General features: G+C 41.0%; 1 protein-coding gene across 3 annotated transcripts in view; it reads left to right on the forward strand.

Annotated features, from left to right (window-relative positions):
* Positions 1-5,164: 5,164 nt before the first annotated feature.
* MAPK10 (mitogen-activated protein kinase 10) overlaps positions 5,165-24,646 on the forward strand; it is a 155,152-nt gene continuing 135,670 nt past the window's right edge. The window contains exons 1-3 of one of the 3 annotated variants that reach the window (XM_080591710.1): positions 5,165-5,430; positions 18,625-18,745; positions 19,310-19,484. The gene's annotated coding sequence lies outside the window, so the exon portion shown is untranslated. The remainder of the gene's footprint in view (positions 5,431-18,624; positions 18,746-19,309; positions 19,485-24,646) is intronic. The other 2 variants (XM_080591712.1, XM_080591714.1) reach the window with 2 other exon arrangements.

Consider the following 24,646-nt stretch of genomic DNA (forward strand, 5'->3'; position numbering starts at 1 on the left):
CTCTTGACTTGATTGGTACTGATCGCAGACACTGAAAGATCGTCATGCTGACCTAAGAGTTTAGGAAGGGATTGCTATTTAAAAATAATTCCACTATACCCTGGACAACATTCGGGATCTGCAGGGTGCCCAGACAGATATTTATGTTCCTGATATTAGAGTATCTGTAGATACTCTAGCTAAACCTGTTGTTTTGTAATGAGGGATATGAACTGGAAAAATTCAATTTTTTTAAATACGTGGGGTAGGGAGGGAACAGTCTTTGATCACTTTGCTTGGTTTCTTACTTTCTTATAAAAAAAAAAAAAGCAAGCAATAAGCTCCAATTATACTCAAATCCATAAAACGTTTTAAGAGACATAGCTTACCATGTCATATTAATCCTGATTTAAATTTAAAATCTAATTTGCAGTAGGATGCAGTCACTGAGTTGATGTCAAGTACATACTCCTTACTGTTGTTTCAACACCTCACAATCCGATATGCTTTCTCTAGGCAAAAACGTACTGGACTGTAACAGTAACCCTGTAAGACATCCCCTTTCTTTTACCTCATCTTTGCAGGAAGCTTTCCACTAAGTCACATTACAACTTCTATAGCCAAAACCGTTTTGAGAGCTCTGTATTGGTGCCAACAGCCTTTATATGGGGTTACTACGGGAAGGGAACAATACAGCACAAAATGCCATGCAGAGCACCTTCCTTGCCTTGCTGCAAATGCCTTTCTTAATTATTAGGAAAGGTGTTTACAACCGAGCTCAGAAAATCACCTACTGGATTGCGAAGAGGAAATACTGCTGTGTTTTTGTTCAGAAGCAAGGAAATGGTGGTTTCTACTGTGAGCTCTAGCAAAGACTGGTACCTGAGTTAAAATTTGGAGTTTCTCAAACAGAAGTGAGAACTGTAATGTCAAATTGAGTCTCCTGGCTAAATCTGTTCCGTGTACTCATAATTAATTATCTGTAGCTGAAGAAGATTAGAAGAGACTTGAGAGAGAGCTGATTGATTGGTATACAGAGAAAACCGCTGTAACAGACAACAATGATGATAGTAAAAGATCTAGGCCAGTTTATTAGCATCTTGCTCTAAGGAAAAAGTTTCAGTAGCAGTTCTAGCAACGCTTTAGAATGCTAGAATACTCGTTTTTTGAAACACTGGTGGCACAGATGCATGTGAATTGCAAAACAGGTGTTAACATAGCCCATTTAGTACAGCCTCTTGGAATTTATTTCTAGATATTCTTGTGTCTGCAGGGGTGGTGGGGAAGTCAGATCTGAGGCTTCAGAGAGACTAAGAGCAGCCCTGGAGCTCGTCTTTCCTTCTGAACGTGTAAAGGTGTTGTGATGCATCTAACGAAGTCTGAGAGACAACAAGGAAATGCCACTTAATGTAATTCTCTCTGCAGCCTATACCAACAGATGCAGTCCTGAAACCTTCAGGAGTAGCCGGGCTGTTTGTTGTATTGAAATTGTATTGCCTCGCCGAGGCAATCGGCTCTGGGGCAGATGCGTTCTGCAGCGGAGCAGGGAATCGAGGCAGGCAGGGCATTTTTTCCGGCATCGAGGCCACTCGAGGCAGCCGAGGGAGCCGCCAGGCCCCGGCAGCCCTCGTGAGGGAGGCTGACGAGCCGTGGGCAGAGTGGGCAGTGCCCCCTCCCCGGCCGTTCAACGGCAGCCCCTGGGGAGCGCGGCGACCAGGGCGGGCAAACAGAGCACAGCACGGCACTTCGTGCGGGCAGGGCGCGCTCGGACAGGGCAGAGCATCCCTCCCCGCTCAGGGGAACAGCTCATCTGCCGGCTGGCTACCTACAGCTAAACCGCCATGGTCTGCACTAGGCAGAAAGCTCTTTCTAGAAAGCCTGTGGCGACCCAGACTGACTGCCCGCTCAAAAATGCGGCAGTTCAGGTCTCTGGAGGCAGGGAGTGCCTGAGCCTGTAGCTGCTATCAGAGGGTGGCAGAGACACCGCGTGTGTGAGGTGTGAGCAGGTGGATGACCTGCTCAGCCTGGTGGCAGAGCTCAAGGGGGAGGTGGAGAGGTTAAGGGCTATCAGGGAGTGTGAGCAGGAGACAGACCTGTGGGGCAACTCCCTGCAAGGCCTGAGGGAAAGGCACTGGGGTGAGACACCCCAAACAGGGGTGGACCCCCTGCCCTGTTGCTGTCGGGCAGAGGGAGGGGCCTTAGGAGGTGAGGGGGAATGGAAACAAGTCACTGCTCGGCGTCACAGGGAGTCCCCCTTGCTACCGGCCTTGCCTTCCCAGGTGCCCTTACACAACAGGTTTGAGGCCTCGGACCTTGAGAGACTGGTGGGTGAGGATGAGGTTAAGTCTACCCAGGAGGATGCCTAGGGTGAGGAAGTCGACTCCAAGCCTCAAGACTGCCTCCACTAGGAAAGAAAGAAGGGTGATTGTTGTAGGCGACTCCCTTCTCAGGGGAACAGAGGGCCCTGTATGTCGGCCTGACCCTACCTGTAGGGAAGTCTGCTGCCTCCCTGGGGCCAGGGTCAGGGACATTGCCAGAAACCTTCCTAAACTGGTTCACCCCCCTGATTACTATCCTATTTTGATAGTCCAGGCCTATCATCCAGATAGTGATGAAATTGCTGAGAGAAGCCTGAAGGCTATCAGGCCAGACTTGAGGGGACTGGCATGATTAGTAGGTGGAGCGGGAGTGCAGGTGGTGTTTTCCTCCATCCCTACAGTGGCAGGCTGAGGTGCTTAATGCCGCCTTTGCCTCAGTCTTTAGCAGCAAGACCAGTTGTTCTCTGGATACCCAGTACCCTGAGCTGGTGGAAGGGGATGGGGAGCAGAATGTGGCCCTCATAATCCACGAGGAAATGGTTGGCGACCCGCTACAGCACTTAGATGTATGCAAAATGGTTGGCAACCCGCTACAGCACTTAGATGTATGCAAGTCGATGGGTCTGGATGGGATCCACCCAAGGGTACTGAGAGAACTGGCGGAAGAGCTGGCCAAGCCGCTTTCCATCATTTATCAGCAGTCCCCTGGCTATCAGGGGAGGTCCCATTTGACTGGCGGCTAGCAAATGTGATGCCCATCTACAAGAAGGGCTGGAGGGTGGACCTGGAAAACTGTAGGCCTGTCAGTCTGACTTTGGTGCCGGGGAACCTCATGGAGCAGATTATCTTGAGTGTCATCACGCGGCACTTGCAGGGCAACCAGGCAATCAGGCCCAGTCAGCATGGGTTTATGAAAGGCACCTCAAGTACTGTGTTCAGTTTCGGGCCCCTCACCACAAGAAGGACATGGAGTTGTTCGAGCGAGTCCAGAGAAGAGCAACAAAGCTGGTGAGGGGTCTGGAGAACAAGTCTTACGAGGAGCGGCTGAGGGAGCTGGGATTGTTCAGCCTGGAGAAGAGGAGGCTCAGGGGCGACCTTATCGCACCCTACAGGTACCTTAAAGGAGGCTGTAGTGAGGTGGGGGTTGGTCTGTTCTCCCACGTGCCTGGTGACAGGACGAGGGGGAATGGGTTAAAGTTGTGCCAGGGGATGTTTAGGTTGGATATTAGGAAGAACTTCTTTACCGAAAGGGTTGTTAGGCATTGGAATGGGCTGCCCAGGGAAGTGGTTGAGTCACCATCCCTGGAGGTCTTTAAAAGACATTTAGCTGCAGAGCTTAGTGATATGGTTTAGTGGAGGACTTGTTAGTGTTGGGTCAGAGGTTGGACTTGGTGATCTTGGAGATTTCTTCCAACCTAGATGATTCTGTGATTCTGTGAAATCTTATCAACTAAAGTGCTTGCACTAAATTTTCTAGAATCATAAAAATGTGGGCAGGAAGGAAACTCTGATCAGCCATGCTTTGTGTAGCCAAGTCTTGTAGACCTTCCAGGATGAGACTTCTCTGATCACGCAAGTATCAGTTCACTGCTGCACTGTTGGTCTAGCAGGATCAATGTTTCCAAATGTCCAACCTGAACATCCTTTTCTATTCCACGTTGCTAACGCTATTCACAAAACATTACCTTGATGGGGGGGGGAAAAAGACAGGGAGAAGAGCTGGGGAGGGGGAAGAATTCATGACTCGGGGAAAGGCAGAGAGAGCAACTTGAAGCAAAGGGGTGTCAGAAGTATGCAAGTAAAGGAACAGGATGACAGAATGTAGGTTAACTACCAACATCTGAAACTTCTAAAAATACATTCACACTACAGTTGTTCAAATTTAATGCTTCAAAACTGAGCTGCTAGTGAAGAACTGGCGTAATGGACTGTAGGTATTTGGGATGACAGTGGGATACAGGTTCAGCTTCGTTTACAGGGTCATTAAGATCTGAGTTTTTCATCTGGCGTACAGTAATTTATAGTTCTGCAGGTGAAGCAGAAATACAGAAAAGGAGTGTAGATTACAGTCAGAAAAAAATAAATAAAGGAACCCAGCATTTTTCTTCAGCATTTTTATTTTGCCAAGGAAAAGACTAAGCAGAGAAGATAAGCAGTGAAGTTGCAGACAGATGTACCGTGTCTTTTATTAATCGTGAATGGCTTAAGCCTTCCTGTTCAAGGTTAGCAAATAGTAATAAATGTATGATACAGAAGATTTGTAAAGCAGACATGGACACTTGGGCTCAAAGTGGACAAAACACCTGATCATGAAAGTGAAATATGTCTTTTTTTATTTACCCATCACAGCAGGCAGATATTGCATGAGTTTAGACAAAGAGACTGTAGTTAATTCAGATTAAATATGTGGATGAAATGATGCAGGTCAGATGGTTTTGTTTCTGTCAATAACAAGTATCATAGAGTAAGTCTGGGTACAACATGTCCAGGTTTTTGAAGCTCCAGAGATCTGATGCCATGAATCAGCATCTTTGTCCCTGAATAATCATACTGGGTCCCAAATTAGGAGTATTTTTTTTTTTAATAATAATAATAAAAACAAACAAAAAACACAAAAACATTACAATCAGGATTCATTAGTGTGGAATAGTGAAGTGTTTTGTTAATCTGTGTGATTTATTGAAGATGGCCTTCTCTGTATGTACACGATAAGGATTCCACTGACTAACCTCTCCTGTAAAAGAAGGGCATTGTCTCATTCTGACAATTACTGAATTGCCATCAACTCCTTTCACCTCACCTGTGAGATTTCCCAGATTCCTTTTTACCTGAGTCTTAATGGCCTGGTGGAGAGGTCGCTCATTTATAGGTTAAAGGAAATTAAGGAAGTCAAGGAATAGGGTTGCAGAAATAGCAGCAGCTGAGTAGATAGCTGTGAGCTGCTGTGAGCTTTCCTCCTGTGTTGTCTTCTGCAACACCATGTTTTACCTTTTGCCTGAGAGCTCATTCAGCAGAAAGACTGCATTGGCTTGAAAGAGGGAAAAGCAGATTGTCATGTCTCCTTGGAGGAGTGCTTCCTGCAAGGTGGGAAATGCTGTGACTCCTGAGCATTGCAGAGCTGAATTCCCCCAAGGTAGGATGAAATATAGGGAAAAAAAAAAAAGAAGAAGAAAAAAAAAACCATGCAGAGTAATTCCTAGGGCTGAGAAAAGATGGAATAAATACTTAGAGATTTCTGTGATCACTGGAAGTTGAATTAGGTGGTTTTATGTCTTTTTTTTTCTTTTCCTCCATGTGAAGACCGGATTTCCCATTCAGAATGAATACCTTTTCCATAAAAAAAAAAAAACTGAGGAGAATAAATACTAAAAGATTTATGAATGGTTCCAAAGATTGGGCCAGCTTGGAAAATGTGTAAGGACCAAAGGCTGTAGATTGGGTAAGAATTCATGGTTTCCTGGTGGTGGAAAGGTAAATGTAGATGGAAAAAAGAGAAGGAGCTGAGAATGTCCCCTGGCAGCTATCATGGGCTGTCTCTGGAGAGCAGAGCGATGGTGCAGCAGCAATACATGCACTGACATGTATACAATGGCAGTTCCACAGGGCTATTGTTTTAAATGTGGTTAGCATTTCAAGGGTTGCTACTGAGGAGAGCTATAATTAGTGCCTAAAAGCTTTGCTAGTATGCTATTTGAAAGGTATCACAGCCCAGGGGATCTAAAGGAAAGAAAGGTAGCACTGAGGAGAAATGCATCTCCAGTGAAACAATGCTACCTGAAATCAGACACTAAATCAAGGAACCAGCATGGGGAGAAGTAACTGAGACTATGGCTGTAGGTGAGCTTCTTTATCTTTGCAGGTAATGGACTACAGACATAAGAAAGCTGAACTAACTGCCTGGGATCTAACCCAAGCTTTTAAAGAAGTTTTCTCTCTATATGTACATATACATGCACACACACGGCTTACGCATCTTCCTAAGCTATGATGTAGTCCTTACCTAAGTAGCTGAGAATACATATTTCTAAGCACTGTAATTTGACTGTACGTGGTTTCTTGATCATTTCTACAATAATAGAGTAGAAATTGTCAGGCACCCATTTTTCTCTAACCTTTTTAACAAAGCTTCTCTGAGGGGTGGAAGTCCCATTTTCCTACAACTATTTGCTACATAATTATAAGTTTGAGTAGTTACAAGCTCATCTTAATTAAGAATTTGTATTATTTGTTGCATAAAGTATTCTTAGAACAGGGTTAGAATTGTAGCACTGTTCCCAGAAGAGAAAGAAAATATGACAGGCTTGTTCCTAGCTCATGTGCACAGGCTATTCATAACATCATAATGCAAACAAAATTATTTTTTTCTACTCATACTATTATGAAGAAAAGCTGTAAGTGTCAGAAGGAACATGTATTCATTAGTCCTAATGAGTAACATGCATTTACAGCAAACGAAGAAGAGCAAGAACTAAAGTAGAAGCAGTTAATCAGGTACAGGGTCAAATCCTGAAATGTCTATCCTAAAGTCCTGTTGATTTACCTGGAAAAATATGCACTACTTAAAAATACTATTTATGCACTAAAGGAATGAACTCTACAGGATTTTTTTTTTCTCTCTACAGTCTTTCAAATCAAGTAACAAATAGGTTAAGGGAGTAAAGCACTCATGAAAAGTGGTTCCTCAGATGTAGTACAGCAAATTCAGCAACTAGGATTTATGGATTAATGTGACAGCAATACCAGAGAACTAGTATGAAGTTTAATATATTCTCAGGTTATGTTCAGTAGTTCATCTGATGGAAATAAAAGCTCTTAAACTGAGCCCTGGCTTATGAGCTGTACTACGATGCCGTTGATACATACAGGAGGTTGCAGCCTTCTCTTCAAACTACCTAAATATTGAACAGAAGTGAGGAAGTAATTACCTACCTATGAGCTGCCTCGAATACATGCACTCTATCCCACTTCAGAGAGTGTACAGACCATTAATTCAGGGCAACAAGCTACTACAGCATACCTCAAGTGCCACAGGATGGCAGCCTTTCAGAGTAACTGCATTGTTATTCTGTTCCAACTCCTGTGGTTGTTGTTCCTGTCTGAGAATTCATGTGTAATATCTTTGTGGTTTACTACTTTGCTATGGGAAACGTTGCCCAGTTTGGGAACATCATTTTGTATTTTGGGCAGCCATGAAGCTTAAAAGGCCATTTGTGGTGGTACAGTCTAAATTGAAAGCCTGAAGATGGGATTTGTAAAACAAGAGTAATGAGATGTGGTTGTGGAGTGCTAGTTTTGGATTTCTGCTTTCCATTATGCTACACGGTGTTAAGCTGAGGCAGGGGAAGTTTAGGCTGGACATCAGGAAGAGGTTCTTCACCGATGGGGTGGTTGCACACTGGAGCAGGCTCCCCAGGGAAGTAGTCACTGCACCAAGCCTGTCTGAATTTAAGAAGAGATTGGACTGTGCACTTAGTCACATGGTCTAAACTTTTGGGCAGACCTGTGCGGTGCCAGGAGTTGGACTTGATGATTCTTATGGGTCCCTTCCAACTTGGGATATTCTGTGGTTCTATGATACAGAGAGGAGTCTGCAGGCTTAACCTTTTTTTCCTTGATTGGCTTCTTCGCATACTTTCAATGACATTTTTGGTTAAGTAGAAATAACTTAAAAATAATTTGAATCCGACAAACAATTATTATTGTTGGTTATTGCAAAAGCTATATCCATGCACATACAACAGTGTATTCAAAGTCTCTAAGTGCAGAATGAGTGTATGACCTCAAAATAAATTTAACCGTAATACCCACAGATAGAATCAAATTCATCTTCAAGTTCCACACAAGCTTGCAATTGAATTCATGGGATAAAAATTGCAAACAACCTATGTTAGTAAGTTCATGATCAAACACAATTCTTATAAGCATGAGTGTGAATTAAAAGAAGAGTTTGAGGCTACACTGGAGTTGCTGTCTGAGTTATGTGAAAAGTCAGTCCTTCAGAAATGCAAGCAACAAATACTACTGTATTAAACCACCCAGCTCCGTTTGATTGCATGCTGCATATTCTCATGTCCCTGGAAAAGTTCAGCTGATATATTGTACTCATTTTCACAAAGTATGCTACTTAACAACTAGCACAGTCACATTAAAGGCAAGAAACTATCAAGCTTGCAGGATGATTCCTGCAGCCCAGCAGGCAGGTGCAGGTGGCCTCCATCTCAGGCTGGCCAGCAGGTGCCACAATCCTTCCAAATTTGTTTGTTTCCAAGTTAGCTTTAGAAACACCAGATACAGACCTATAATGCACGCTATTTGAAATAATCTATTCAAATGCTATGTAGATCATTTAGCTAAATTCAGCTCCTTAAATCAAAAGGATAACTCAAAGTACAGTTAAATTCATGTAGTATTTTAACAATCCCTCAGTCTTCCTCACTGTAGCCTGATGTCACATATGGGGAGCAGGAACAGAGTAAATGCAGAAGCCAAAGTTATTAGCTGGAGAAAATGTCCTAAATCCTGACTAATTTTCAAATATAACAATGTAAAAGAGGAGAGGCAATGAAAAAAAGAATACCAGGACTTGGTTTCTCCTTTCCATAAGCTATGATTAAATCCTTTCCTCACTCTGGCCTCGTGGGACAATGAAGAAGACGACTGCTAGTTTTAAAACATGGTTGAAGATCTTATAAGTCTTAGATGGCTTTGTGTGTTTGTCAGCAGAAGACCACATTATTTGTAATGCTGTGTTGCCTGGAGCTCTGTCACACTGAGCTAGCTTCTGCACAAACACACAAGGAAACTGCATGTTAAGCTCCTAAATAAGACCATTAAAACCAATTGCTTTTGCAGATTTCTCTGCAGATGTATTAGACATTGGAACTGCATCAGGTGAAGTTGAAAATGAAGAAGATGGATAATGTTTTATTAGTCAAAGACAGGCGTAGACAAATTTTCTACTGACAAGTATTTATTTTTTTTCTTGAACAAAACCATAGAGAAAAATCCAACTTTGCTAGGTTCATTAATTAAAATGCAATACGTGAAAAACAGCCCAATAAAGCCAAAGTATGAACTTTGATGCAACTTAAATAATGTAATTTCCTTTTCTATATGTAAAAGTTACTTGGTGAGCAGGACTTAAGAAAGAGGCTGTACCAGGTCTTAAGCACCAAGGTTACTGCTAGTGTAAGTATTGGCCATTTAAGATCATGTCTGAGAAAGCAGCTGGTACTGATTTGGTTACACAAAGGGCTAAAATCCAAATTAGGAAAAGCAAAGCACCTGTGTGACTACTAGTAAGAATTTCTGAAGGTGATTATTTTTGGTGCAGAGCATTATTCAGTAACATACAGTTTGGTTAGATGGCTCATTGTTTATCTGTATGTTTCACCACCAAAATTATTGTTAGAGACTAATTGTGTTGCAGACATGTCATGTTTGTAATGCTGCAGAGAACCTCTTCAGAGCTAGAAGGGTGCATGCATGGTGCCTTTGTTCACTAAGCTACAAATCTCACAGGGAATAAGCTAGGTTCTACAATTGCCTCCTAGCAGGTAAAACTCTGTTACTTTAGGATTATAGTAGTTTACTACCACCAACTCTGTCCTAAATCAGACTGTGGCATCTCCTCACAAATCCAAGCTCTTAGAAGGGAAAGAGGAAAAGGAAACTGCTGACCTGTAAGGCATTCATTTAAGCCTTCAGTAGAATGCTCTGAAAAAGTAAAATCCACTGGGGGGAGGGGGGATACAAATCTATTTAACAATGAACTTATAAAAGCAATTGTCTTAGAGTAGATAACAAATGGGATTCTTTTTTTTGGTTAACCTAAATCAGATGAATGTCAATGTCCATCAAACACACCCCTTGGAGCACGCTTCACTTAATTCAGCCTTGTTAAAATACACGTAGCAGGAGATTCCTCAAAGTAATTGAACGTCCTCTCATCCTGCTTTTGTTAAGAGACCAAGGAGGAGTGCATTAAGGTATTATATAACCAGTCAATGGCGGTAGCGGGGGGGAAACCTCACTATTATCTTGTAGGATAGACTGTGCCACACATCACTGCATGGAAATTCTTTTGAAACAGCTAGGAAGGATCACTGCTCTCCTTTTCCTGATTTTTCTCATGCTCTGGTTATAATGTTCACGTGATGAAGCAGTTGTGACCACTGAATTCTTTTCTCCCTCCCTTTTTTCCTTTGCCAATCCATACAGCAAAATGTCTGAAATAGTATTAGGACAACAAAGCCTTGCTTTCCCCCTCTCCCCCCCATCATGTAAGCCAAGGACGAAATTAGTCCTTCACAAGTTGGTTAGACTACTTGGAAGTAATGAATTCAGTAGTGTTAAGAATGATTATATGATAGGAATAGCATCACAGGGAGTGCAGTATCTGGGTTTATGGGGCAGTGCTTGGGAGACCTGAGGATGTGGAGGCCAGAAACACATGTCTCTCGCAGGGGGAACTATTCCTCACCTGAGACACCAGCACGTGCTTAAGAAGTCAGAAGCCACGAGTGGATAGCAAATCCTGTCTCTGTCTGCTGACCCATGAGCGTGTTCAGAAAGTAGGCAGTGCACACTTGGCCCAGCACATGTAGAAACCAGGGCACATGGGAGAGACCAGTGCAGCCCTGCAAACAGGACCATGCCTAAGGCATGCACTGGGGAGTTGGGTGCTGAGAAAGGCTTGTTCTTTGTGGCTAATTTAGATGTAATGTGAATTGGGAATGGCTTTCCCGTGTGGATGGTAGCTGTACTGTGGTGCTTGAAAACCTGCAGGATGGAGGGGGGAGAGCAGCTACCTCATACAAAAGGTCCTGCCTTTCTGTGTGGCAGAAGTGGCAGGGTTACAGAACTGTGCTGAAATACTGTATTCATCTTATCCTGGCTGAGTGCTGAGGCTTCTTGGAGAACAGGGGGGCATTCTTGATGGAGGACCTTCTGTCCACCTCTGGTGTTACATACTGCCTAAAACTAACAAGAACCCCAAAGCAAAAAAACAAGTGCTGGCATGGCCTGTCGCTGCATGCTGCCCCAGTTCAAATACTGCCTACAAACGTTCCACTGTTTTTGCTCTAAATTGCACATCTAGTGAAAATAAATCACAAAGTAATGCAAGGAAAGAAGCACATTGTAATTAATACAAATAGCAATCATTACAAGAAATGGCTACTAAAAATTAGCGTAACTGAGCTGGCAGAGAATGGAAGTAGTCATGTCATTTTGAGAAAACTTCTTCATGGAAACTTTATCATGGGAGAGATTTTGAGATTACTTTATTTTTATATTCTTATTTTTTTTTGTGAACCTAGAAATTCATTTTCCAACTCTGCAAGTACACACTTACAGAGTGTGCTTGTTGTAAGCCTAAGTATAATTTGCGCACTTCGGTTCAGAGAAGCCAAGTTAGACTTAGGATCATAAAACTTGTTATATTTCAGTGTTGTATTTGACAACATTTATCCTTTGGTCTTTGTTAACATAAAACAATAGTCTTATTTTAGAATTGACTTGAAGTATCACAACAGGAGTTGGCTGTGGGCAAGAGGTTCCTTCTGACCATACACAGGTATTATGTTATTTTGTGTACTTAGGTTGAAATGCTTAAGGTGTGCTTCTGAGGAAAGCTAGACCAAGTTAGATGATGCCTCCCTGGAATAAATGTGAGCAGCTGGCAATATTCTGCCATGGCCTGTAATATGGGTGAAAGATCAAGGTTTTTTATCCAAGAACCACCACCATTATGTATTAGGTAGACCACATAAACAGGAAGACTTCAAGGAAAAGACAAGTTTGGTGTGTTTTGCTACTTGAAGAGAGATGGTCTTAGCTTGTGCTAATGTGAACGTGTTATAGAACTGGTGTTATAGAATGCCAGTTCTATCTGGAGGTTTCAGAGGTGTTGTCTAGATAGCACAAGTTGCAGGAACTCCTGGCATAGGCAGTGAGGGCTTTACTGGTAGAAGTTATTTTTTTTTTCTTTTTATGTCTTTTGCTGCAGCTTTAGACAAGTTTTTGCCACTGTGCAACATTGTACCCCACCAAACATCAGTACAGTCATGAAAGTTTTGGATTTTTCACGTTGGGGAAAAGAGAATGTAAGAAACAACACTTTGTCATTATTGCTTTTCTAATTAGTCATGCCAGTCAATTTTTGTGGTGTCTGGGGCAAAGTCCCCGTGGATGCTATTTATTTTGTGAGCCGTCAGCCTGGATTAATGCTGTTAGGATTTCTGAACATGTCTGACATTGGGGGATTTAGTGGTCAAATAAATCCAGCAAATCTAATATTATAATACTAAGTGTGTCTTTGCATAATTTCCAATTTGGAAACAAAGAATAGCATATATCCCTCATGCAACTGCTGCGGTAGTAACCACTATTTTGTGTTTTAATGGCATTGAATGTACTTTACAGTTGTCTTGAAAACTACACAGGAGAACGGGTGCTAAAAGACCAGAATTCATAACCTGTCTTGACACAAGTTTGAAAGTCTTTTACTCCTTCTATAACCAACATACCCCTTAGTGAAGTGAGACATTTAATGCTTCATACATGCTCACGGTGGAAATCCAGTAAACAGTTGGGTGTTATATTTGTAAACCATGTCTTGTATGCCAAGGTATATTAAGAGACGTATTTTTTTGCTGTCCTTCTGTGTCAAGAAGGTCTGCTTGTTAATTGAGGTATTTGATGCTATTTTTCCTCATTTGTAGTAGTAGTTTAAAGTATAAAAGTTTAAAACTGAACTCTGACCTATATACTGCTGTATCAATGACTTGGCAAGTCTGTTCAGTTGCCTTGTTCCTTCTCCAGATTACCTCTTACTAAAGCTTTTAAAATTGTACAACATTCACCTGGTTTACTTACTGCAATCTGACCTGGGGTATAAATTTTTGGTGACCTTATCACCATATTGATGTTTGTTTTGTGTTCTATATTGGTCTTTTGTACTTGAGGATGAGTTAATAACAAAACCACCACCAAACCTGTTTTTTAAAATGTTTTTTTTTTTTCAAGTTCATGTTGAAATATGAAGTTATAGCACTGATTTTTGCAAATGAAATGCTACCGACAGTATATAAGACGTTGATATTAGCACTGCTGTTTCTTGCATGTAAATCAATTTAATTGTAGTCAAAGGATTAGAGCACAACTGCATTCTTATGCTGATACGTGCAAGCATGAATACAACAGTGATAAAAAATACTTTTAATCCACTACAAACATATACATGACCTGGTCTAGTTCTTTCTTACCTATGATGGATATCTGTATAACAAAATAATCCTATCCTTTTTAAACAGGTCCTATAAAACTGATAATCAGAATTACACCCCAACTACAAAACTACTTGTGGCAGTTGTATCAGAAGCACGTCTAAATTTGAAGTGTGTATATCACTGTATAGTGTTAATAAATAAAACAAATACTGGAAACACACGGGTATGTCCCAGAGTTGCAGATGCTGAGAAAAAGACTTCTAACATGTAGTGAAGACTGTAAAAATTCATTCTATTTTATGTAGATTAATTGAAGAGTAATAGGCTACTAAAAGTACCTCAACACTACTTTTTAACTTTATGAAGTATGGTGTAATTCAAATATTAAATTTGCCAATGCACAAGCTTGTTTCTTGGTTCTTAGTCTTTCAAAAAGCAGGTATCTTTTTGGACAGCATTATAAAGAGAAAGAAGGCAAAACCAAGCATGTTTTCAGTACTCACTTTATCCACTGTTTCAGCTCCTTTAGGTGTTTTTGTACTTCTCAACTTGCTGTAGCAGGTAAAAGCTTTTATGCATGTCCTGTATACATTGCTAAAGTTACCCTGGAGTTCGAGTTGAGTCCGAAAATATTTTATTGGCTTCATGCACTGTGAGTACAAAACAATGTTAATTAGCCATTAATATTTGTTTCTCATAACCATTTCTAAAATTTCAGTTTAACATGGGGTTAAAACAGCAAGCAGGTCCAATATGACCTCATCAAGCATTTGCATATAGGCACAGCACAGACAAAATACATACCACATACAGTTTTAAAAAACATATATATATATATATATTTGTGTTACTGAAGTTGTAAATCCAACTGCCATTGCATAAAAAACTATTTGCCTATGTTACTCTCTATCATGAGTGTAATAAATATCTGATTTCTTTTGCGTTCAGATGTGCCTGAGATTTTTATTTTTGTGGGAATGTTTTTTATTTTTGTTATTTTTGAGTCTTCCTTCAGCTGTCTTGGGACCTGGACCTTTGCAAAGTTATTGGAAATTCTCCCGGGAAGAATCTCAATGTGGAGTTATTAGCATTTATTTAATTTCTGTTAAATTTTACCTCAGAAATTTTCTTAAATCTTTTGAGTTTATTCAAAACACTCATTAACATCACTGGTTTACAATGTTTGCACTTGCAGCGGGTTTTGCAGTACTTTTACACAAAAGCCCATTAAAATACACACAATTTCATTTAAAAAACAGACTTGTAAGTTTTTGTTTGTTTATCTTTTTTGTTTTGTTTTCTTATAGAGGCAGTACAATAGATAATTTAGTTAGCATTAATCTTAGTATTTCATTATGCTGTAGTATGACAATTTCACAGTATTACACTACCATTAATCTGAGATTTAGCGATTTTTAATCTTACTGCTTTTATCCTTGAGTTTTTAAGTTTCCAGTATACTTATTAACTTCCTAGAATGGCTTTGGGAATATCTGGGTTTTGAAAGAAGGATGCTGTCTCATGATCGTATTTATACTGTTCAGGAGCAATTCGAAAGCATAGAGGAAATGTTTAAATAAATGTGCCATAAATACAACTGAGTAAGTAATATGGACAGAAACAGACTGTTAAGTGAAAAAGCTACGGGATGAATGGAATATTTTGAAGTCTGATGACTTTGTAGTTAGAATAGAAATTTGACCGAGAATGCGTATTCTTTGCCATCTGAAAATGGAGACTCTTGGCATAAAGGGTTACACCGGGAAGCCATGAGTTGTATAGCATAGTGTGTCTTCCGTCCTTCGTGGCTGGTCCTTGTCTATGTGGTTCTGTGTTCTGTTGTTACGTTAAAAACAAAGAGACAAATCCTGATTACTTGAAGAATACTTTGGCTCTTACATCAATGAGCAGAAAAAAAAGCTAGATAACCAGGTGTAAGTGAAATCCACCCAGAATCATTCATCTGTGCTATCAACATTGCCTTTTGCTGTTATTCTTCTGTATGTATTTGCCTTTTATCTGCATTAGGGGAAAAAAGTTGCTATTATTCATAGCATCATATGAGTAATTAATTGTTAATGATTACTTACCATATGTTACGCACAGCTCTTAGCCAAAAATGCTGCCTTCTGTGGAGTCCTTCCACTGACACCCAAACCCACACTGACACCAGTCTTAAGACTGAAGTCTCTGGAATGGTGTGGCTGCGAATGTACAGTTGGTTACTTATCTCCAGTGATTTCATGCTTGTCACCACAACAGGTTGGTCAGAGCTGCTTCTAGAGATGGGTAAGTTTTGCTGCAACTTAGTGGGGCTGTATGCAGTGACTTCCATGTCGTTTGGCTGGGTTGAGATCTGACAGCTCTGTGCCTGCGCCCGGCGCATACTCTCACATGAGGCATTCTGCTGCTCCTGGGAGAGTACCATTCATACATGGGTTGTATGGCCGTAAAGCCCTTTGGCAAAAGGGAATTGAAGTAGAGTTGATAAATGGCACCCTTTCTGATCATGTTTTTATTAATAGTCTGTTAATTGTTTGAATAAATAATGCTGAAAATCAAGAGTAACAAAAAAAATGCTTGCTGTTCACCGTGAAACAATAAATTTTCATTCAGAGTTCTCAGTAGATCTGGCTCTATTGGCAGTACTCCCCGTTCTCTGTACAAGGCTTTTGCACTCAAAAATGGAAATGGCAGTGTGCCATATACCACATATAAAATTGCAATGTTATAAAAGCAAGAGAAAAAGCACTTTGCAGTGCTTTCCCTTATCATTCACTGCCAGCTGGCCATGTGGGATTGGAAAGGCTATTGGTGAGGTTCTCTTATTACTATTATTTTTTCTGTTTGGTCTTGGTTGCTGAGTAATAAATACTGGGTCTATCTTCTCTGGCACCTTTTGTCCTAGGATCTTGAACAATTTCAACTCTACCTGTGGATGGGAAGGGTTGAATTAAATGAGGCTGCTACAGCTGTGGTACTGTTTTTGCAGGCAACTATGCTGGTGTTAATACCTGCGTGTGGGTCTGTGGAATGCTGCTTGCTGCCTCTACCCCATTCTGTTGATCATAATCAAAATGGAGTGAAAGATAACAGTCTCATGCAATGTAGAAACGCAGACCCCAGCCTCTGAAAAGGATTGATATATTTTTATTAAATAGCTCCAATTCTTTAAAACACAAACTTCCTGTGCATAATTGTTTTGCCTTAGTTCTCCATGTTACTGCGGTTGTGGGCTGTGTTCATAATTGGGATTCTCTTGTACTAACTGAACAACAGTGTTGCTTCTTCTGTGAATGCCCACTCTAAGAACGCAATTAATTTAGGCTTGGAAAAGAGAGGCATTTTTAAATTATCTGCCTCTGCATTTATTTTTTTAGATCTTTTGTTTGCTATCCTTTGCTTTTTGATACGCTTTGGTATAGTTACTGAGTACTGGCTGTAACTCTTTCCCACCCTCCATTTTTGCCTTTTTTGTGTAGTTATTCTTGCTCTGTGTTACTTCTCCTCTGGTAGAAAGACAGTAAGTTTAAAATACTCAGCCACATCTTTTAAGATGCAGTAGCAGTGGAGTAAAATTTTATTTTACAAGGCACAAATTTGCATAGCACTTGACAAATGGCCTGCCTAAGGGCTTGAAGCATTACTGCTGAATTCACTGGGAGGCTTTTCATTACTTCCAGTGTGTGCCAGAGCAGATACTAACTGCCTGGTGCAGAGAGCAGCGGGATATAAAGGATGGGCTTGAGGATGTTATGTAGTAAGATGCAAGTGGCAGTACAAAGCTCGTGACAGCGGTAGTCCACAAAATCCTTTTCAAATTCATCTAGGTGACTTCTGAAGGGCAATGAAGGTTAATACCAGTAGGAGTTCTTGCTTCTGTATAGCTAGCACTGAAGCATGTGTGTGTTTCCAGTTTGCAGTCATACTATGTTGATAAGGTGCCAAACACTGATTGCCTAAGGTGGGTCATAGTGTTGAGAATGGTGGTTTTCCTCATCTGCATGAGTGACAGGATTTTCCTAGCACTCCACCAGGGAAGAACATGCTTGTTGAAGGGCAATGTGGAAAAAACTACCTGGTAGGGACTGCATGCATCTCCTTGGCCACGTTGTACAAACATAGCCAAGTGTGGAATAAACCTTTGTATGAGGCCACTGCACTGCCAGGCTGCGTGCTTAGAGTAGGACGCAGGCTATGCACAAGATACTAGTGGTTTCTGGCTCTGCTCTGTCATTGCTCTGTGTGTGTGTGTGGAGATAGGTATGCAAAGAGCAGAAAATTCAGGGAGTTTGTGGTGAAAATGCACAGTTTCTTCAGATTTTTCAGTGCCAAGAGGTGACTGCAGGCTTACAGCCCGAAGTTGCTGACCAGTCAAAGCCAGTCTGAAATACATGGAGAAAAGTAGAAAAATGAAGTAATGCTGTCTTCTCTCCCCACACTGGAAGCCAAATTATACAGCATTCATCTGGGGAAAACAAACAAAAACCCAAGCCTTATTTATGTACCGTGTAGGGATTGGAAAAGTTCTACATGTATATAATAAGTTATGTGGAATATAAATATGTCCTAATAATGATGAGTCAATTCTTTAAAGTCTTCTTTGAGGTTATCAATAATTTGGAACCTGAAATAGGAATAATCGTACCTTCAATCTGCTTCATGTTGTTTTTGCCGGCTTTAGAGGTGTTTTTCCCTGTTGAGACTTGTGCAATATGGGGAAAAAGGCTAGTGAAGACTAGCTGAAATAGGTTGTGTAGTAAATAGTAATGTTGCTTCTGTACATACCTGTCTGGTAAACACAGGCCTACAAAGAATTTGAAAATAGGAAAAATGAACTTCTAAGTTGTGTTTCTGTAGTTCTGTTGAAATTGATCATAAAACTTGCGTGACATTATCAAATAAAAATAGATTTTTGCTAGCTTTTGTATAATATTAGTTTTTATATAAAAGGGTCTGCTTTATATGTAAGTATAGACATGTATGTATATGTAAGACATGCAATAATGTTTGTAGTTGAGTATCTAGATATCTAGAAAAACAGCTGTTTCTCCATTTTCTGAGAAAACATGAAAAATTTTCTTCTGTTTGTTTAGATCTGATCGTCTTCTCAGAAAGAGATAGGACTATGTAAATATTCAGTGACTCGACTTCAGTGTCATGTCATCTTTCTGTAAAGGTGCAAACGTGGACCAACTCTGACAGACTAGGCCAATGGTAAGTAATTACTAACTAGAATGTTAACACTTGAAGTAATCCAAATGCATAGGACTTACAGTAGATATTAAAAGCAAAGTTTGTCTTTCAGTGATAGTAAATAAAGCTAATCATTGGAGTGAATGCTTGCTATTTTTACTTTTGTTCTGCTCTCTAAGGCTCTGATTGTTTCATATTCAGAAAGACTTGAACCATCTTAGCTTGTCGAAGGTGAACTTCCTTAGTATTGCTTACTGTCAGTAGGCTGATGGAAGAGGTCCTGTGGCAGAGCTATTTGTTTATTCACTATTTGCAATAAACATTGCAATTAACAGTCTCACTGATCCTTCATAATATTTACAAAATAAACCCAGTTTCCAGTAATACTTAAGGAGGTTTGCTTCTTCTAAGTATCGCATTCAGAAGTAATGAAGTAGCTAAATGAAGGAAGTGAGCACAAAGCAGGAGAGAAGAAAAGGTGAACACACAACAGCAAATTGAATATACTTGTCTGAATAGGCTGAAAGAAGGTGATGCCCAGTAGGTAATGTATGTGTGGGTAATCCAGGGTAATCTGATTTTCAGCAATGCATACTAGGAAGCTTTTGGACAAGACTAGCCTTTATCTGTACAAAGCTGTATATAAACACCAGTGATCATCTTGGGGAAGAAAGAAGCAGTTCACTCTGACCACAGCTTCTCTTGTTGAACTCCTTATCTCGCTCCATCTGCCTTGGAGACTAAAAGCCATCAAATAAAGGTGAGCCACCTGTACAGCATGAGATTCATGGTATGCTGTACCTCATATTTGACTAATGTGGTTGAGTGTTTCATCTGCAGCTGTTAGTAGCTAAGCATTAATAAATAGTTGTTTGAAATGTTCGGACTGCTCTGTCTGATAACCCTCATCAGGGTCATCCCCATTTCCCTACTACGAGCAGTTGCAGCAGGGGTCAGTGAATGTTCATGAACCGTGTTTATTTAAAAGCATACATTTGTGAAGTTTGACCATTTCTTTTTCTTGTCATCTCCAGTTCTGTGCCTTTCTGTACATAGCTGCTGAGATAGTCACCTATATCTTTCTTAAATGCAGGGATCCAGAAACAGGATAGAGCTGCAACTAACTATTGAGAGGCTGAAAACATACTTAGTAATTAAATCAGTCTCTTCGTGAATGCAGCTGTGGCTACTTTGTTTAGAAACGGGAACCAAAGCAAGAAAGATGTAAAGGTTAGCGCCTGCCATGTTAGTGGCTGTGTGGTTAAAGCACTGTCTAGGGCTCTTTTGGGTGTTCAAAAGGCTCCTTCTGTTTGCTTAAACAGTTATGTGAACTGAACAGATAATTCTGTATTGTCCCTTCTAACAAAGTGCTCAGGTGATTTTCTCATGTTTTCACTTTCTGGCTTTGGATTTTGCATTCACTTAGACACAGTGAATTGAAGCCTGTCTCTGTCTGGAAAAGTAGTTATGCCGCTGTGCTGGTACCTAAAAGTGCTACTGCTTCTTCCAGCTGTGCTACAAAAATTGTGGTGCTTCCCTCACCGTTCAAAGAACAGCTGTAGGCACCCAGGTTTATGAGAGGAGACCTGGAGACAGTATTCTCGGCAGAGCAAGGAATTCAGATATGCTGCTGTTAGAAGTATTTGCCCTTGTGTTAAAGAGGTGGCTGCTGTCCTCAGTGCCTGCAGCTCTGTTGGACACCAGTTTCTCCCCAGCACTGTACAGGAAGCATTAGTGTACAACTTCGAGATGTGAATTCAGGTCAAGGAACCGCAGGCCCAAAAGGTAGATGAATCAGTGCACAGTTCCTAGGTATTTAGGTTTCTTTACTGAACCAACACTATCAAAAGAAGATACATAGTAAAGATGGTTTTCAGTGAAGTGATACGGGGCAACTTTTATGTGGCTATTTAAGGCAGTTTTTCTGTTGGTGCAGTAGTCCTCAGTGAAGGTTTCATTGTATAGCATTTTGTCCATCTGTTCTGTGATTTTTATGATAGAAAAAAAGCTAAAATTACATTGGAATTTGTTCCTATTCCTTCCTGCTTGGCTGAGAATGTCTAAGAGGAAAGTGAATTCAAACTTCGTGCCTTTTCTAGGAATTCTATGGATTGGCACGTCTTCTTTTTTACAGTTCACATTGGAAGAGTTGTTTTCTTTTTTCTCCCCCCCTCATGTGTTTTTCCAGTCCTTTTAGTGCCAACTCAAACCTAAGGCTTTGCTATAAGCATTTGCTGGGCAATCATGCAGATTAAAGGTGATGCTTGTATTTGATAGCACTTTTGACTTGTTGCTGCTGGCAGTATGTTAAGTCTTTCAACTTTCTCAGAACAAAATGCTGAGCTTCTCCTCTCAATTCCAGGAGCATTCTGTGTTAATGAGAACATTTCAACAGAAAGCCATGTAACCAAGTGGATTAGGAGGTTATCTTTGAGATCCGTTAGTTAAAATATATGGACAAAAGATAGAAGTCTTAAAGGAAAAAGGTGTACTTTGAGCTGTGCAGATGTGAAACTGCTGTAGTTCTGAACAAAAGTTAATATTATATCTATAAAAGACTAAAAACATAGCACTGCTTTTCCTGTGGTCTAGTTAAGTATTCTTTCGAGTTGAAATTCTTCAAATGGTTTTTTATTTAGGGAAACTGGCTTAAAAAAAATAAAAAAGAAAGAAATGCTGGTGCTCTAAGTTTTTTTGTAAACTTGACTTACTGAATTGTACTGTGCAGTCATCACTGTGGTCCAGATTAGATAACTTTGCCACTGTCATTTTTGCCCTTGTTTCCTTCAAGATACTTTTTGACTAATTTCTCATGAATTCTATTTGATTAGAGTTTCAAGTACTTTGCTTTATTGCAAGATGTAACTAAAAAAAAAGTAAACCATATAGAGAAAAAAGTGAATGTGGTTTTCTTCACATTAACATTTCTGAACAGTTATCACATTAATATTGGCAATTGTCATAATACTGTTTAATTTACTATTTTAAATACAGTGAAAGCACCTTTACAAACAGTGAGGGTCGGCTGTGTTTAGTGAGATACTTGAATTCTGTGGCACTATCTTCATATGACATACTGCATGCAAATTAAAGAGCTCTAAAAAAACATTCTACTGGGCAGCTTGTGTGCTGTGGGTATTTCTGTTCTACTTTACTAGGTAACCATTTCTATATTAAATATATTCTGAGCTATGTAGAATGTCAGAAGTTGCTGTGTTACCTTGGGGAGAGGTCTTACTGTGTTACACACAAAGGTAATCACATGTGAAATGAAGAGAAGAACTACACAGAACACTGTTTCTAAAGTGCAAAGGACCTTAATTTTATTATTAGGTTCCTCAGAGGCAATGATAACGGTGTGACAGAACAGTATAGAGCCATCTCCTTTTTTTTTGTCCCAGAGGTGGATTAATGCTTTAGTTTATTGTTTGAGATTGACACGTTATTTTGGGCACATGGTACTTTGTTTTGGGAGGCAAAGTACTGGGCATGGAAGGAATCCATGCCAAGACATTACCTAGAAACTGTGATGTAAAGAATCACAGAATCATCTAGGTTGGAAGAGACCTCCAAGATCACCTAGTCCAACCTCTGACCCAGCCCTAACAAGTCCTCCACTAAACCATATCACTAAGCTCTACATCTAAATGTCTCTTAAAGACCTCCAGGGATGGAGACTCAACCACTTCCCTGGGCAGCCCATTCCAACGCATAACAACCCTTTCGGTAAAGAAGTTCTTCCTAATATCCAACCTAAACCTCCCCTGGTGCAACTTTAACCCATTCCTCCTTGTCCTGTCACCAGGCACGTGGGAGAACAGACCAATCCCCACCTCGCTACAGCCTCCTTTAAGGTACCTGTACAGAGCGATGAGGTCGCCCCTGAGCCTCCTCTTCTCCAGGCTGAACAACCCCAGCTCCCTCAGACGCTCCTCATGAGGCTTGTTCCCCAGACCCCTCACCAGCTTCGTTGCCCTTCTCTGGACTTGCTCGAGCACCTCGATGTCCTTCTTGTAGTGAGGGCCCAAAACTGAACACAGTACTCGAGGTGCGGCCTCACCAGAGCCAAGTACAGGGGGACAATCACTTCCCTAGCCCTGCTGGCCCCACTGTTTCTTATGCAAGCCAGGATGCTGTTGGCCTTCTTGGCCACCTGAGCACACTGCTGGCTCATATTCAGCCGACTATCAACCAAGTCTCCCAGGTCCTTCTCTGCCAGGCAGCTTTCTAACCACTCATCTCCCAGCCCGCAGTGCTGCTTGGGGTTGTTGTGGCCCAGGTGCAGGACCCGGCACTTGGCCTTGTTGAACCTCACACAGTTGGCCTCAGCCCATCAGTCCAGCCTATCCAGATCCTCCTGCAGAGCCTTCCTACCCTCAAGCAGATCGACACATGCACTTAACTTGGTGTTGTCTGCAAAGAAGAAACACACCGTGTTTCGTGAGCATCTTCCAAGTCATAGCCACATGTTTTATCTTGCCTCATCTGTCTGACAGAAAGGAGAAGTAAATTGAAGTATGTCCCACATTGCAGCTTGGATGGGAGAGGAGGACAGACAGCTGGGTAGTGTAGAGTTTGTATCAGACTTCACTGGGGGCTCAATTCATACTCTAGGCACCAGCTGTAGATTTGTCATAATTTGCTAGATTCAGAACAGATATTTTCTTCCAGTATAGGTACTTATCGTGATCACAGAATTTGTGTGTGTGTGGTGTGTTGTTTTTTTTAGTGAGATAAATAGGTTGGGATCCATTCTTATGTTTTTCTAGCCTAGGCAGGATTTTCATCTCATGAGTGTCCTTTTTTTTTCCTTTCTTGATGTTTCTATGGCATCCTTTGCAATATGGCAGAATGAAATGAAAAGAGAAGTATGCTGAGGCGCTGAAGAGGGGGGAGGATTAGAAGCGTGAACAGTGTATCAATTAGTGGAATGAGAATGCCTAGAGAACACGATCTCCTTTGCATCTCAGCTATTATTTCAATTTTGAAATGAAATTATGCTGGCTTGGCATTAGACTAATTTCATATCAACATTTTGCACCTTTGGGGAACTTATGGACCTGTCTAGCTCGGCAGATTTGTACATCGTCCCCACTTATCTGTTGTTTCGTTCCAGAATCAATATTAAAATCTGGTGCTTCAAAATGTTGCTCTGCCAAATGTGCATAATGCTGTATGATAGAGGCAGCTGAGTACATCGTGGAATTAACAACTTTGAGGCCCTCGTTCTCTGTCTGTTGCTTGTCTCCGCAAACTCCAATAGAGAGTGGCATTAAATTACCGTTGTGTCCATTTCGCCCTGCAGTGCTAATGAGCAGAGACCTTGGATTGTGTTTGGAGCTGAGAAAGGAAGAGTAAATAGGGTCTTCCAGCTACTTCTTCTGCTCCTCTGTTTCTGTGCTGGCTAGTATGATGTGAAATGAGAGAGCCTGAGCTGCTTCTGCTGGGATGAGGCAGCCAGAGCTCCCTTTGGTCACAGTGCCTGGGGCGGGAATCGCGTGCAGAAAGTGGGTATGGTGAAGAGGGCTCTTACATATTTTGAGAAGGTGTATCTCTTATACGGTGCGCTGGGTGGTTGACATAGCTGTCTGGCTGTGGATGAATTTCTGAAGACTTGAATGAGAGTTTGTATCCTGTAATTCATTTTAACTTGCAGGCAATTCTAGAATCCTCACTGCTGGTTTCTGTCTTGATAGTCTGTACATCTCCCTAGCTTAAGTGAAGTCTTCTTGACCTATTGCATTGGTCGGGGCTGAGATGAAATAAAACATTAACAAATGCTTGTTTGTTACCATCATTGCACTCCCAAATCTGAACAAGAACACCTTTGAAACTGTAGAAACTGTATTTGGGAGAAATACCTGGGGGAACCAAACGTATGGAAGATAGTCAACCAATTGTATTGAAATAAACGGATCATGT

Source organism: Anser brachyrhynchus (assembly GCF_964034855.1).
Source record: "Anser brachyrhynchus genome assembly, chromosome: 4".
NCBI classification, from domain to species: Eukaryota; Metazoa; Chordata; class Aves; order Anseriformes; family Anatidae; genus Anser; species Anser brachyrhynchus.